Source organism: Netta rufina (genome assembly GCF_964035555.1).
Source record: "Netta rufina genome assembly, chromosome: 13".
NCBI lineage: Eukaryota > Metazoa > Chordata > Aves > Anseriformes > Anatidae > Netta > Netta rufina.
In genome coordinates this window covers 20,313,532-20,330,995 of record NC_140136.1, presented here as the reverse complement: position 1 = coordinate 20,330,995, position 17,464 = coordinate 20,313,532, and the positions used below count along the sequence as shown (strand labels likewise).

Here is a 17,464-nt window from a genome sequence, read left to right as displayed (position 1 = left end):
CTAAATTAAACACAGCACTACAGAATTCGATTGCTGGACATCGCTGTTGAATCTCCATACTGTGACCTAACCTGCATTAAAACCTCACATTAATAAAATAATAAAATGCTTGATCACCATATGCGTGCATGCCTAGCCCCACGTTTGGCTCGGCCCAACACTATTTGGCCATCAGAGTCCTGTTCTGATCAGCAACTAGTGCTAAGGAACAGGGAAATGAGTGTTTTGCAGCAAGGAGAGACGTTTCTTTTCTCAGTTAATCACCCAAAGAGGAACAGGGAAAATAAATTAAAAAAAATAAAATAAAAAATAAAAAAAAAATAAAAAAAATGATGCTGAGAAGCAAATTTGGAAGCAGCCATTCTGATACCAAAACACGCCGTAAGGCTGGGCATCGCCATCATTTGCATTACTCAAAGGAACAGCAGAGAAAATGCTATGGTGATGTTAAAACAGCAAAAAGCCCCAGACAGCCTAAGTGGTGGTGTTATATGAGATCCTGGGAGTATTTGCTGTCTTTGAAAGAGATTTACTGGCACGTAAAGGGGTGAGCAGCAGGGGGCACACACCAGATGGAGGGGTAAGGGCTCCTGCTCCCTTGTTGACACTCCCATCCCACACCTAGTCTCAGCTGCATTTCCTAAGCTGGGCTTTGCCAAAGGCCTCCACAAGCCAGTACCAATGGGCTGCTCCATCCCACACAGAGGGCTCACTGCTACCTGTGCCTTCTCCAAAGGATGGGGAACAGTTAATTAACTATTAAGCTGGGAAAGCATGCATCCAGAGGGACAAGGGTTAGGCAGGCTCAAGGGCTGTAAAGCCACCCTCTTCCTTATGGCATTAGAGTCACAGAAAAGATACCAGTCAATCTTTCCTATGTAGTTCCCTGCATGTAAAGCCTTACTTCCATGGGTAAACTGTGAATTGGTGAGGAGCAGTTTGGGAGGTGCTGCAGGCACAGGCTACTCTGAGCACCACAGCACACGGCCCCACCGACCCCTACAGCCCCTCTCTCTGACAAGAGCACAAACACGCAACCCCAGGGGATGGTAGAAGCTCTTGCCCATCATTCCCACATCCTCATGCACCCTTACAGGAGCAACCACAACCTTGGCTTATGGCTGCTTAAACAAAACTGCTTAAGCTCCAGCACAATTGCATTGTCATGGATATTCCAGTCCCCTCCACTGTTGGAAGTGCATGAGAGAAAAATCACTTCGGCACCTTCAGAACTACTTATAAATAAATAAAAAAATAAATAAATAGTGAGAACAAACATGCTGTAGCTGGAGTCACTTGTTGCCCAAGATGTGATTTTGCACATCCTTCCCTCCTCGGCAGAGGGACAACCCGCTGCAGCCCTGCAAGTGGCACACCCACATGGAAAGCAAGTCAGGCCAACATGGGAACACCTCACTGACCCACAGCTGAAAACACACAGATGGACCAAGCATCGTTGGCAGCAGAGGGTTTGAGAGAAAACCACAGCAATCCTCTGAGTGAAGGCTGTGTGGCAACACTGCTGCAAACCCCACAAAAAAAGGGTGCCTGAGCTCCTAGACCTCTGATATCCAGGGTGCGTAAAGGTTTTCAGAATACCTTGCTGTGGTTTCAAGGCGCTGCTTATTCCCCTGCAGAGCAGGCACAGCAGCAGCAAGGCACACCCCATTTTAATCAGGCAAGCGATGGGAGCAGCAGGACCTGGCATGGCTAACGATGTGAGGCTGCTGTGCTGTGGCTTTGTCAGCCTCTCGCCCCCTCCCCTGCAAGGTGGGCTGGGAAGCCTTGCCCACTCCAACTGCTCTGTGGGATGCTCCCTGATTCCTGGCTTATGTCTGGGGAAAGATAACATGGATAATGAATTTTCCCTGTATTTTATCTGAGTTTGTGATTGTGCCCTTGAGAGGGGTAGAAAGTACTGAAACATGTTGGTACTGTTTGAAAAGGAAGAGGGTGGAAGCAATCTAAACTACAGTACAGATTCTGTTAAAGTAGGGATGCAAAATGGACCTTGATTGCTCTGGGGGTCAGTTCCTGATTAGTTTTTATTCCACTGGCATTTGGTCTTCATTGCTGTCTCAGGCTGTAATAATAATGTATGTTTCTTTAAGAAAACACATAGCTTTTACAGGAAGACGTAGAGGATATGCTATAGTATTTTTGACTATTAAGCTAAATAGCCATGTAAAATGAGTATAGAGTATTGGCACCAACTCCTGCTGTACCGAGGCTCCTTTGTGAAGTTAGTTAATTAGTTCTCCCTCCCACCCCCCACCCCAAACTTAGCTTGAATGAATTTGCGGTTAGCACAAGAATGAGGAATTTTGCATTTCTTGGCTAATTTTTTTCTCATTTTCCCCCTTTTTAAAGGAAGCTTCACCCATCTGTTGGGATAGCACTGTTTCTTTTGTATAAAGATGACTGGCTAAAGAAGAAACATCAGTAAAAATGTATTTTGTGTAACAAAAAAAAAAAAAAAAAAAAAAAGCTGCCTGTAGTTTCTCTGAAAGCAACTGTCCCTCATGGCATAAGGTAAATAAACAGATCCTACAGACTGTTAGAAGCTTGTGAATTTTTAATAAATTAGGCATGAAAAAGTGTTAGTTAACTAAGTGGAAATGTTTACTTTTTTTTTTTTTTTTTTTTTTAAGAAAAAAGCATACGCATTGGAAAAGCATATACTTAGTGGTATGTAAAAAATACAGGTTTTTTAACTCAATTTCCAAGACTTTTATAACAAAGTGTAGAGAAAGACAGATGAAATTATGTTCTGACTACATACACTGAATAAGCCCAATGGGAACCCCTGTATATAGTTATCAGTGGCACTGAAATCTGCTTAGGAAAGCAACAAGTCTTTTGTTCTGTTGACAACAGTTATTACAATTCATTCATTTTGTGATTGGTATTTGCACTGAGTGACAAGGTGTTATTTTACCTCAGCAAAAGTTAAAATGGTAATACCTACATGCGAAATAACACCGAGTTTGCTATCGCTCACTCAATAAAAGAAAAGCTTGTCTTCAGAAATGCCTGCTCAGCTGCCGTTCCTGGGAACCTGATGAAAGAGCATGAGGCTCTTCCCTCTCCTCTCCCTAGGATCCTGGGGTTCTTCTTGGTCTTTTACAAGTTCCTTTGGGAGAAAAAAAGCCCCAGATTTGCCTACTCGCTGCTACACCATAAAGGTGAGAACAGAAGTGAATGCAGGAGCAGGTGGGACGGGTGCCGCAAGGGAGCACAGGGCCTGGGCTGTGGGCAGCCAGCCAGCTCGGGCCTGCATGATGGCTTCTGCACCTGAGAGGCTGCAGCAGGCCGGCGGCACCAGGCCTCTGTCTGGGTCTGGCTGCTGGAGGCCTTTGGGGCTGCCTTCCTTACTGCAGTTGTATTTATTTTTTATTTTTTTTTTTTACTGGAAAGGGAGGGGAGCCTCATTTTTGAGTGGGAAGGACAGGTGATAAAAGAAGTTAAGAGTTTTGCAAGTCCGGCCCAAAGGGAGTGGTGGCAAGAGTTCAAGCTGCACCCAGTGCAGGCCCATGGCGCTGGCATGAGCAGGAGGCAGCCCGGTGCTGCAGGGCCAGAGCTGTGCCCCCAGTGCTGAGCCTAGCCACACTCACCCACCCCAACCCACACTGGCACCCAGCCCCTGCTATGCTGGGGCCGTACGGGCACAGGAGCAGGCCCCACAGCTGGCCACAAGGCCTTGGCTGCCCATTTTTAGTCAAAGAATGATGAAACAAGGAGCAGGGAGTGTGAGATGATATATATTTCACCTCTTGTAGCAGGACCCGGCAAACCAAGGAAAGTTTGCAGTGCTAGCAAATGGCAAATAACCCATTAGTTTTGGATACTTCAGCATGTCTCTACTTTTATTATAAGTTAGCCTCACTAAACAATTGACTTAACAGAGAATCATTATAAATCCCCATTTTGAATTTTTTGATTAGCAGTATTTATCACCTTCTTAAAATCAATCCTATATTTTTAAATTAAAACAAATGACTACTTGTACTGCAATCAATATTAGTACATTTCCCTTTTTTAAAAGGAAAAAAAAATGGAATGCAAAGAAATGTCCTTCTTTGGCTGCATCAATCCAATTTCAATATAATTCAATATTTAATAAATATAATCCTCCATGTCTGTGCAGGGAAACATCATAAAAAATGCAAAAGGTTTCCTGGTCTCCGATAACTTGCATGAAACAGTGTTTCCTTATTCCTTCCATAAATACTGCAGTCTTAGGCTACTGATTTTTTTCTTCCCATGTATCAGAAAGAGTTTGCTCTGATTATGTATAAGAAAACAGGTTTACATATTTCATGATTAAAAAAAGAACAACAATAACAACAAAACAACACAACAAAATGCTACCTACCATCTCCAGAAAAATCACCATCTTTATCTCTTTGTACTTCTCTAGCTTGTTTTTAAAAGGGCAAAAAAGAAAAACCTTATATAATACCTAATTTGTACATCTGTGGTTTCCCTCTGACTTGTGTAGGCACCATATGTTTTTAATTATCATAATAGCCTTAAAGAACCTGTTCAGTGGGAAACACATATGATCCTTTTATTACTGGTTTGTAATTTAAACAGTTTTAACAGAAAAGGTCTGGCTATAAGGGACCGAGAGGCACAAAGGTCTAAAAACCCTGTTATTGACCTCTGAAAGCACGAGTTCAAATCCCACCCACAGAGGTGGGACCTGTCTCTTTCTGCTCTGACAGAGGTAATCGGTCACATGTGAAACAGCTCTTCGGGACCTCAGAAGACATAATCTCCAATCTCAAATGACTCAACGTTGCAGTCAGAGGCTGACACAATGAAGCTGGGGTCTATAAACATTATCACGCACCCAATCTGGGCTTTCTTCTGCCTGTCGATAGCTTGGCCAGCGACACCGTAGAAGAAGCCCTACAAAAGCCAGAAGCTCAGAATTTCAGCAATCCTCATTAGTTGTTGCCCTTTTATAGTCACGGTTTTGTCCTTTATGCAAATGTGAGACTCGTGAACAAGCCAGTCTCCCAGCCATGGAAAACAGTCAGATATTCGGAGGTAGGAATTAAATTTAACAAGTTCAATTCACTCCTGATTCTGGACATCTAAACACATAATCAGTCAGATAATGTTATTAATTATCATTCAAGCAACAACCTTTGACACTGGCATGCTCCCACAACCTCCCTACTCCAATAACTCAAACAGAAAATCGTTGGCATGAAAATCCATAGTCTTATGAACAGAAATTGCAAATAAGCAGGCACTGAACATACAACTGGGAGTGAGCAAAATTCTCCTCTTCAGAGAGAAAGCAGAGGCTCACACAATAGTTCAGTCACTTGACTCAAAATGAAATTCTGCACAACTTTGTCCCAAAACAGATAATTTACACCCCAAACAAAGAGCTGTGGGGAGAAGGGGGTGGGGAAGGAACACAGCTAAAATTACACTGAGGCTGGAAGTCGTTAGGCTCTATCTAGGGAGATGGATGGTGCCCTCATTAGGACGAAGTTTTATTTAGACAGACAGACAAAATCCATATTAGAACATTAGGCTGAAAAGTTTAAATGTCAGGAAATACAAAATTGAGATTTTGTAAAAAAAAAATGCTGACTTGGAGAAAAAAGCATGGACTCCCTGTACGTATCCCACTGGAAACACATAGGGAAAATCAAATAACTCAGGAATTACAATCTCATGGGCCAGTCTTGCTCTTCAAGGGTATTCCTGGAGAATTCTGTTTTACAAAACACGGATATGATACCATGAAGTCTGACTAAACCATTCCCTGTCCTTCTCTGTCTCACTCCCCATCCCCATTCCCTCTGCTTTCTCCGGGGAAAGTCAGATATTTTGCAATGATGGAAAGACAGCTTAATTATCTTGCATACAAAAAAAAGACGGTTATTGTTTTCCATTTTACCTGAAAGCTAATGGATCTTGGAATACCAGACGTGGATGTTCAAAATCCCCTGTGGAGCCTTTCTGGTGATTTGTCGTCTCTTGGTTGCCTTTGGCGCACACCGGTCTCTGCTGAGGTAACATGTGATCTATTTCACACTAAAAGCAGATTTTTGAGAGAGGAAGTGCATGCACACACATACACGCGCACACACGCATACACACAACCCCTTCACCCCTTGTCCTGCACTGTGCCTGGAGGTCCTGCTCCAATGCACAGTGACCCAAGGAGGAACTTCTTGTCTCAGGGTTTGGGTGGTTTTAGGGTGGAGAAGGACAGGGAGAGGCGCGGCCCTGCAGAGGGGAGCAGAGCTCTGCACCACACCAGCTTTGTCCTCTTGTTCCAGGCACCTGGGGAAGACCTGTGGGTGCTGCTGCTCTCCATGTGTTGCTGAGACAGACCCAGGCAGCCGGCAGGAAGGACACATGGACTCTCCTCCCTGGGTGCAGCAAGGTTATGTGACACAGGGTTGCCTGCCCGGGGGCCCCTTTGCCAGGTTCTGGGCTTCCACATTAAATGGTTTAATTGGGCCAGAAAGGATGCTTATAGAAGATGGAGTTTCCACTGGGATGAAACAAATTTTATATAAAATTCTCTCATTTTGAGCTATTAAAAAAAAAAAAAAAAGATTTTTATTTGGGATATTTTTTTAGTATAAGTCCAGTGAAAATCTATTTTTTTGTTTTGTTTTGTCTGTGGTGTTTGCGTACCTGTACACAAACCTTGTATCCTTGTAACCAGTTGGCGCTGCCAGCCCCCACCCAAGGAGGAGCACTGACGTAGCCCACCAGAATCTCCCTGCCTTTTGACAGACACACGGGATCCATCCACAGACTCATGTCCACCACCACCAAGTAAAGCTATTCTAGGGACCCCTCATGCTGCAGGTCGAAAGCAGAGTTATTTCCTTTTTGTCTTCCTCTTCTGCCATACACTTAAGAACACAAGTCTACCTTAAGAGAAATCCCAGTTCCGGGTCCAAGAAAACTCTTTTTCTATTTAAGGATCCTCCTTTTACGGGAAGGATCTTCCAAATTTCCAAAAAGTGGATAACAACAATACCACTGTGATCCCATCTGTACACAGCAACGGCAGTGTAATGCACGGAGCATAAAACTAAATTCCCACAGACAGCATCTGTTTTACTACAAACAATGGACCATTATCTTGTAAATAATTCTGATTAAGCTGCAGCATTTTCCCCAAACAAACAGTAGGGGAGCAAAGGGTGAGGATTTTTCTAGTGGGAGTGCCAGTTGTCTCCTTCCCCAGCACTGACACTCAGTTTTTTATTCAACTGATTGGGCCCCCTCCCCTCCCCGCTCTGTCCCCCATGGCTTGGTTTTCATGTTCTGACCTTATCCATCTGTCAGTCATCTTGGCAACTGAAGAGGGAACCATCACATTAATGGGATTCCCACCTCTATCCTTAGGGAAAGCTTTTCTGTTTTTGTTTATTTGTTTGTTTCCTTTTTCTTTTTCACCCCAATGAACAGTTACACTTAGTGAATACACCCATAAATATCACAGTTATTAAATTGTTCTCATGTTAGGGGATGGGAAGATCGGCCACACCGCTGAGTGCGTACCAGTGCTGGTCAGAATTAGGGGATGTCCATCAGCAGCCAGCTGAAGGCGCCTGGCTGTGCTGCTGATGGGCCTTGGTGCAGCCGCGGGCTTCCCTTGGCAGGAGCTGCCACCCTCTTCCAACACTCAGCAGAGAGCGAAGCAGAGGAGCGGGGCTGAGCAGGGTTCTGCACCCACAGAAGCAGGACGCTGTGCTCCTCCACGCTCACGCAGCTGTACCAACCAATCCAGCAACAGCTTTACCAGGAAGGTCTTACAGCGATGTAAAAACAAAACCAAGTGCACCAACTGGAGCAGGGCTAGCTGCACAAAGGGATGAGTGAAATGAGACACAATTATGGATAATGTGTCTTCTAATGAACCTTTCTCCTAAGGTTCACACACTCATCTATGCAACCCTAAAAAAAATCCTGATTTTCGTCTTTAAGTTGTTCATTTCAATGTATAAATGTCTTATATGTCTCTCTTGATAAATGTCACATCTGTACATGGCTGACATGTTGGTTTGCCTTCCCTGCATCCACTTAACATGCCTGGTTAGACATGGGAACTGGTCTGGACTTCCCAGGCTTATAACAAAACAAAACAAAACACACACACACACACACACAATATTAATAATAATTTTAAAAAATAGCTTAATCTAGGATAGTAATGTTGGAAAGCAGGCAATAAAAAATTAACTTACAAGTAGTGATTTGAAGTCACTGCCATTCAGTTAAACCCTTACAACAGGCAATTCCAGCCACCAGATCAACGAGTGAGTGCATGCCCCAGGACGTGCCAAGCTTCCAGGAGAACCAAGTGTTGAGAATAATGCTGGCACTGGAATGGAGGGGACAGTGTGACAGGTACCCAGCCCTGAGAAGGACCCGGTCATGCAAGCAGCGGACAGGGGAGCCTGCAGAGCCGTGGGAACCAGGGGCAAGCACCCTGCGATCGCCCAGCCCCAGCACTGCAGAGCTCTGCAGCACAGCCAGGGCAGGTGTGTGGTTCACAGCCAAAAGGGGCAGCTCTGCCCAGCTGGCACCTGGAAGAGCCCTGAGGTTAAAATTTGTGGATTTGGTTAAAAGACAGTATGGCCAAAATACTGAAAAGCTGCTGCAGGTGCAGAGAGCCCCTGGGCACCTGTCTTTTGGCTCAGGTAGGAGCTGATGCTGGAGGCAGGTTTCAGCACAGCTTTCACCGTAGTGGGCTGCTTGGGAAGTCAACTTTACGAGTGCTGCAAGGACGAAGAAGGGTTATCCACATCCAACATATAGCTTCCGTGTATGTTTATTTTCATAAGTAATTTTTTATAGCTTACTGTAGTTATATCAGAGAAGAAAGCATTTACACACTGAGGACTTATATAAATGTTCTTCATCTTCAAAGTGCTTTGCAAACATTAATTCATTCATTTATCCTCACAGCTTCTGGTAGGAGTTACCAGGGAGATAAGTACTGTTATTTCCCATTTCACAATGGAGAATCCAAGGCGGAAAACTTATTTTTTTTTTCCATGGTCAGAGGGTGAATCACAGGAAGACCTGCAGGAGCAGTGAGGACTGCCAGCTTCTGAACGTGAGCTGCTCTCCTCAAACCTTATTTAACAGACTTGTGTTCTGCCAGAGTCATGGCACATATCGGGATATGCCTTGGGTTTTTCCTCCAGTAAGAGATAATTAAGGAACAATTCCTTCTCTGATCCCCAGCATGGGATGCTATTTCCTACCCCAGTGCTGCTCCATCAGCTGAACAATGGCTGTTCTATGCAGGGAGGGGCGCTACAGGAACCCTGCATCAGAGATCAGCTTAAAGAAACTCACTCAAGTTCCACAGACAATGTGGCAGGCTCGGCAGGCCCTGAGTGTGAATGCTGCACATGGAAGCAGCTCCAAAACACTGGTTTGTAAGTGGAAGTGCTTTGGAAAGATGAATCTGCTGTTTAAGGTCACTCATCCAGAATCTGTATCTGTATCATGTGTTAGGAAAATGGTTGTGATTTCCAATATTTGTTGTCAATCCTAATAATAAAAATGCACAAAAATACAAACCTTTTAGGCAGCTCGGAGAAGATATATTCATTAAAGTAAACTACCAAGCTAACCTGTGGCATACTGCAGAGTGCATGACCACATCCTACTGGGGAAAGGCCAGTACCTAGACATTGCTTTGGAACAACCAGAGCAATTGTTTAGTGAGAAATACTTTTTGCATATGATTCATCAACCCTTGAAAACAGGATTTCTTATATAATACAAGTGCTGACACAGCCTTCAGTTGAGTGGTGTGACTGCAGCTGTATAATTACAACTTTAGATTTGATGTTATGGACCTTAGGTTACACCATTCAGACAAATGTTCCATTGTACTACAGAGATATTTTTTCCTTAGTCATATTGCCCACAGGACAATAAGGACTATATTCACAGCTCACTGCATAGAAGTTTAGGCATATAACAGCCAGCAGTATTACACAAAATGAGATTATACCCTATGGGGGTTAAATGGATTCATAATTGCCACTTTTTCTTGTCTTTTTTTTTTTTTCTTTGCTCCTAGTTGATACTTTTTTGGAAGTGCTCTCCAAATAAAAGGAAGAACAATCTCACACTGAGTCTGGATAAATGTTACAGTTGTCTCACAAATGCTGTATTATTTCTAGCCCTTCCAAAATAATATAATTGTCCTACTGCTGAACTACAGATTTTTCTCAGTATGACACAGAACACTAAAATGTCAGGTCCTGACTCATGGTGTTTTGGTGGAATAAATAAAAAGTAACAATATGCTATTAAAAACTGACAGCATTAATGAAGATGTGACACCGGGAGCCCTAGTCATGTTTTCCTTTAGCTTCCATTGCGTAAGTGGTGCACCGAACAATGGGCCACCTCTTACAGGTTCCCTCCTGGAAACACCAGAGACCTGAGTGATACTACTGGGACTAATGTGACTGGATGCTTGGTTTCCCACACTTTCTTTATCTGGAGTGAACCGCACGTGAAGGTGAAGAGCAAGACCAATCTCACGACATTTACCACACATTCTTTCCATGAGAGATAAGAAGCAGAGTTAAGGACTACCAGAAGTACTGAAGACTGTAAGAGTGTAAGACAGGGCCAGTTGAACTGAGAAAGGTCACTTACGGGACATATGCTCACAGTATTTCTCCACTGGGATAGAGGCAGTATGTCTGTTACTGTGGCTATACTTCGAGCTGCGGGGCTGCCCCAGCAGCTCACTCCAGCCCAGCACCCAGACACCAGTACTTACACACATAATCCATCCAACATTATGCATTTTTAACCCACTGGCCTCCACGAAAATGTCCACCAGATTTTACTAGCAATGGGGGGAACAGGTCCTGCATTCCCAAGGTATTTTCTGTACTGGATGAAGCAAGTCTAATGTCCCCTTATGCACCTGTCTAACCATACATTATGTTGTTCTAGTCACAGACCGCTCATTAGAAGACTGCATTCTTAATAAATACCCTTTAAAAAGTCCAACAAGTTGCTTTGTAGAGTTTCCCTCTCAAAGCTTGAACAAACTGTGGATTACATGAGTGGTCTTTGGTCCTCCGAAAGTTAAAAGAGTTTCTCTGAGAGTTTTCTTGAATGAATTAACAAAATGACTCCAAACTGCACTAATGGTTAACAGCTTTTTTTTTTATTAGCAACACTGAGATAAGTTATTGAAGCATTTTAGTATTGTTTTACATTCCATTCAGAAGTGACCTAACTTGTAACTCCATATACATTTAAAGATATAGTTTGACACTTATTCAGAAAGCAACAATTATTAAAAACTTACATACCTTCATTACCAGGAAACCTTAATATATTTTCTAATTACTTCCAACAATACTCTATTCCAAAGCACATGATAACCCACTAGAAGTTTACACATTTCACTTCAATCACAGGTTTTAAATTGTGGATGTCAGAGTGCTGTTCATTGAATTTTACTGTCTTTCTTGGTTAATATTGGAAAACCTGGCACAATATATTAAGCTAGAAATATTGCTTAAAGAATATGAAAAAAGGTAACTACAGTATTTTTTCCTGCTAAAGCATTATAAAATACAGGACCATTAAAAACTCAAATAGAAATGACAATAAATAACCTTAAAAATGTTAAGAGAATTTTCACTCATACTAAAGTCCGTTCCCTAAGCTTGCCAAACACATAAATAACATAACATATTCAGGACCTTTATTTTTGTACTACTATGATGGTTTGTTATATATTGTGGATGTATTGTGTATACATATATCAATGCATACACTTAAGGTATATATTTTTTTCTTTGCTGAAACAATTAATAAGCCTCAGGTAATTACTTATCCCTGATACTACAAGTATGTAGATATGTGGGAGAAACCCCCAGAAATCCCAAATATGCAATACTATGCATAACAAAATCATCTTAGCCTAAAGATATTCTAAGTTCCTTAAATTACAAATTTGGTTATTTATTTCTGAAAGCCTGTGACATAAAATTATAATTGCTGTCAAATTAATTGTTTAAAATTGGCCTCATAATAGGTATTAATTATACACTTAGTTTTGACTTACAAGGATATTTAAATTGTTTCTGTTTATGAGTAGTTATAGGAAATACTATACCTCAGACAAGAATATATGTTCCTGAACTGAAACACAAACCAGAGCATTGTCTTACTTTGGAAAGATCTGGAAACATCTCTATACCTTTGCCCAGTCCTAAATTATATTTTAAATTTGACCTGGATATGACAAAAACAATAAGAATATATTGTTTGGGAGATGAAACTTAGAGCAAAATCATACAGCTCTAAGCTTACATCATTATTTTGTCTCTGCAAAGAAAAGAAAAGCCTTTCTGTGCTAGGGATTTGCCCTGATGTGGCTGGCCACTGATGTCTGAAATCAAGACACATACCAAGGCCTCCTTTTGCAAACACAATCCCCCTTTCAGATCTGGTTCTGGGAGGGACTGAATGCCTCCAGTTTCACTGGGAATAGAAGGTACTCAGCACTCAGCTGTATCACATATTTTAGGGGTTAACTTCCAGAAACATGAACGGAATGGGAATGTTACACCACAGTATGAAAAATGGTAAGAAATAAGTTTTCAACAGTAAACAAAATGGTGATACCAAACTTATCACCAGACTGATTTGCGATACAACAAAATACAACGAAATTAAATTACATGAATGTAGCAATGAAATTTAAAGTCAAATAAACATAGGACCTGATTCTGCAATCCTTAGTCATGTAAGTAGTCCCACTCATCGGGAATGAGGGATGCAAGCTTGGGTCCTTAGCTTCTGCTTAGGAAGTCAATGTTGATTCAGACAGTATCTTTTCTAGCCAAAAATATGCAGCAAAAGGAAAGTAACATAAACAAGGCTAAATGTCAACAGTGTTTGCAGACTTACAGACACCATCCATTTGTTTGTACTGAAATGACTAGCAAACCATTTGGCAAATACAATGCTATTCACAGACCAGCCCTTTTATCCAGTAACACAAACTTCACTGGATCACTGGCATTCCCAGTTAATTAAAAAAAGGAAGCAAGCCATATGAGTTTGGTTTGATATTGCCATACAAAAGGCACTGCGACATCCAGAAGTGCGTCTGCAGCCCCGGCATAAGGCTGAGGCGCCGATCCCCTGGTGGCACCAGGAACACCAGGAGCAGTCCCTGTGCTGAGACTGATGAAACTTCTGCACAGTCACCATGCTAGGTAAAGAAAGGTCTGCAGCAAAACTTCAATAACATATCAATTTGCCTTGAAGGAGAATAATATTCTGGTTGTTCCTTCAATGGCAGATTCGGGCAAAATATTGGCTTGCTTAACTGTATTAGGGGGTGCTTTAAATGGTTACGTGTACTGCAGTTTGCTGATTTTTTGTTACCTCATAGCTGTCCTACTGCTTGGATATTTGGGGCCTTTTGCTTCTGTTTAACATGGAGTTTATAATTTAAAAGAGCTGTGATAGGGTGAAGTCACCACAAACAATTAAAAATCTTTTTTTTTGTGTTTTATATGTTGGTGGTAGTTTTGAAGGGGTTACCATTATAATCTTTTTGGTTTTAACACCTGTGGCAAGAAGCAATTTACAATGAGTAAATTCACTATTTAAACATTGGGGTAGAGCACTACTATTATGTGTTAATAAAGCTGTAATAATCTGCCACAATCGATCTTTCTCTTGCCCCGCCCTCTTGTCTGTGCTACAGTTCCACATTTGGAAGGTATTTCAGAAAGTTACAATGCTGAACGTTTTAATAATTCTGTGCAATGCTGAACACTTTCTACTCAAAGGAAACAGAAAGTGCTCAGTGCTTTGCAGGAGAAGAACTTCAAAGCTGCTGCCATACATGAGAAGGGCCCTGCCCTATTTTCATACAGTGAAATAAATGATCATGGGGTGGAACCTATGCAGGAGAAAACAGCACTAATTGCAGAGGAAAGCAAGCATGAATGGAAGCAAATGAGATTTATAGAGACAACATGGAACTAACACTTTTGGTCATCGTTACAAGTGGGTTCAATAGCACTAACCCATTAAGCAACCAGCTAATGACCAGAACCATCTCTGGCCAGTATTTCTGTAGTCCACCAGCTGTTCTTTGAAAGCCTAGGTACATCTCAAGCAGAAAATGCAAGTAGGGATATTTTACCATCTTAGCCGCAAAGCAGGAAGACTTAAAGAGAAGGAGAGATAGAAAAAAGAGTCTTGTCATATATAGATGCTGTGCAAATTGTGTAAATTAGGGACTCGGAACAGAAGGTAGAACAGTACTGTGATACAGGTACATGTATAATGGAAGACAGGCAGAGAAAGAGAAGAGCAGAAATGGAAAACATCTTCTAAAACTTAAATATAAAATAGGTCTATAAATTCCAAGTATTACTTTTCAAGTGAGCAAGTGACTGAAAGGAGACTGCATAGATGCTTAACGCAGCTACCAGGCCATGGAGCCAGCACCCTGGACTTCCTCTCCGCTCTGGGCTGCTGGCTGCCAAGCAGCATGAGAGGTGTTCCCTGGCCTTAGACAAGTGTGTGGTAGCAAAAATGAACAAGATTGGCTCTTAGTCACTTAAGACTCTGGAACCAACTACAGTTAAGTTAGAAAAGGTCAGGAGTAACTAAAAATTCATCAATTATACTTTCTCCTTTCCTTCTGTTCTTTCCTATTCTGCTAGATGTGTAAAGCAGAATTATTACAAAAAGAAAAAAAAAGTGATTTTTCTCAGCAGCATTTTGACATGGAAACTTCTGTATTATAAAGTAATTATAGTACTTTCTTTCCTAATTGTGCCTTTCATCCCTACAGCCTGAAGCATGATAGGAGCATAAATGAATTATATGTACATCGTCAGTCTCTCTCATTCTACATATGGGGAAACTGAGGACTACTTCCCTTATGTGTGGTGACTTTCCAAAATACCAATATATATTGGTGGAATTGTCCTCTAGAAATCAAAGCCTCTTATACCAGAATATGGGCTTAAAACCTGACCTAGTACCTTAAGGTAAAATCTGCCAGCTATAAATGATCAACATGGATCACTGAAAATCCCAGTTTTTTTTAATGCAGCCAGAAGTTTATCAAAATTAGTGTGGCCAATCAAAGATGCAATCACAGCTAACTGAAACTGAGATGTCTCAATTTTATTTCAACTATATTCTGACTGTGAAAAGAGCACCATGCCTTGCTGTGCAAGGAGTGTATCAAGTGTATCAGTACTCTCTCTTGAGATATGAACACCCACCCATCACTATTTGCAAAAAGAAAGGCAAATGCAGAGTGTCTCCCAAAATACAAATGGACACAAGAATCTTGCCCTGGAATTGGGTGTTGGAGATGGGTCTCAGGCTTCCTGATCTCTCTGAGTAGGAGAGACAAAAGGAACCAAGACTCAGGACATGGGCTCTATGCAAAGGGAAGGAAGGCTAACAGATTAGCAGAGTGCTCCTGCTGGCTAATCTGCAAGTGCAGAAACATCAGGTGAGATTCCCCACACTAACATGCACAGATGGAGTGTTATTTCATGGCACAAAATGTCACTGAGAAAATGAAAACTCCCCAAAAACACTACTTTCAAGAGGTTGGTGTCTAAATGAGTGAAATAAATGAGAACTGCTGACATGGGGATTGTTCATATTCATCTATTTTTGCTGTGAGATATCAAGAAAAATGAAATTATGTATTTAAATACTCAACCTTAATACTTATATTCCTCAAATACTCAATAGAATGTCACTAAGAATTTTAAAAAGCTATTTTTGGAGGGGGGAGAAAGGAGGACTTGCACTGCATTTTCCATTTAAAAATGGCTTAAAAAGTAGAACAGACAAGCTTCTGTTGCTTTTTTTTTTTTTTTTCCTTCATACTTCAAGTCAAATGCATTATCACTGGGCAGCGCTTGTGAAAGGGATATGGTCTTTAAAATCACATAAACTCAAGCCATCATAAAATGTTTGTTGAATTGACTGGAAGATGAAACAAAAAACTAATGCAAGTAACATGACCTCATTTCAATAATAATGTTGGAGGTTTTTTTCATTGTTTTAAAAATCTTATGTCTGGGAAGATGGGTAAAGATATTTTGTACATAACAACTAATCTTAGTTTTCAATGTGTTTTTTTTTTGTTGTTGTTGTTGTTGTTTCTTTAGATTCTTTGCTACATTTTTCTGTAACTGATTGATTGTAATCCTCAAATATAGAGAAAAAAATCCAAGTAGTAATTTACCGGCTGATAACTGAAATTAAGTATCAACTATTTTCAAATATCAGAAATCTAACTACTGATTTTGAAGAATCTGGAAATATTTCCAACTCTCTTAACTGTTTATTAGTGAACTGAGACACAGGAATTACAAGTTCAGCCATGCAAATACTTAGGCTTGTGATTCAGTTTAAGTAGTGACAATACTGTGAAAGTAAAATGCTCCAAGAATATAAGCAAGATAAACTTTGTTGGGAGAATTTTTTCTTTTTTTCTCAGACCAACTAATGCACTAGAAAAAGCAGAAAGGGGCCTGAAGGAGCTGCTGTAAAAAGCTGTAAGCACATATACTTTCCTAATAAAGTTAAACAAAGCTCTGACTAACCTTAAGTTAACCAGGGTAACCACTCTTAAGTGTTTGCAGATTTAGGGTTTCATTTTAAATTGTCAGGCTTTATAACTATTGATCACATTATCTTTTCTTTTTTTTTTTCTTTTTTTTTCTTTTTTTTTTTTCTTTTCATTTCCTTTTTTTACATTATTCAGCTCTGACAATGAGTTTTTTGTGATTAGTTTGAAGGTTAAGTGAGATGAGCATTATTGAAGTTTTTCTGTCCTGTGCTGACTCTGCTTTTTAAAGTGATACTGTTTTTCAAAGGATTTACATTCTAAAATCTCTTTCAAGCAAAAACTTTTCTTACAAAATTGGAGATAAATTGAAAAATCCTCAATCTCACTTGTTCCAAATAGATTTAACTTTTTTTTTTTTTTTTTTTTTTTTGTCAAATGTGATATGTGATATGAGGAAGTAAATCTGCGATTTTCTAAATCAGATACTAGTAAAGGTAAAATAGTGGGTTTGTTTGGGTTGTTGTTGTTTTAATTACGTGAAGGCATACTCTTAATTAGGCAAATCACAACTTGTACAACCTCTAGTTAGGATAGTGAAAATGGTCAAAGGCAACTACTATATGTGTGCCATTGAAACAAATTAGAAAAATAAAATTAAAAAAAAAGGTGTGAGGGAGGAAAAGAACACCTCTTCACTACAGGTAGATGCATTCCATCTACTCGGCCTATGATTTAATGAATATCATGGAAATGGAATGCAGCTCAAATAAGAGAACAGAATGAGAGAGAGAGAGAGAGAGAGAGAGAAAGAGCGAGTAAAGCATCCAGTGTTTTTCTTGGGTTCTT

The 17,464-nt window shown here is 40.8% G+C and overlaps 1 protein-coding gene across 1 annotated transcript in view; it reads right to left on the bottom strand.

The window, feature by feature from the left end:
* ZNF536 (zinc finger protein 536) overlaps positions 1-17,464 on the bottom strand; it is a gene marked incomplete at its 3' end in the record, with an annotated part of 201,361 nt that overhangs the window by 106,408 nt on the left and 77,489 nt on the right. The gene's annotated exons all lie outside the window — the stretch shown is intronic.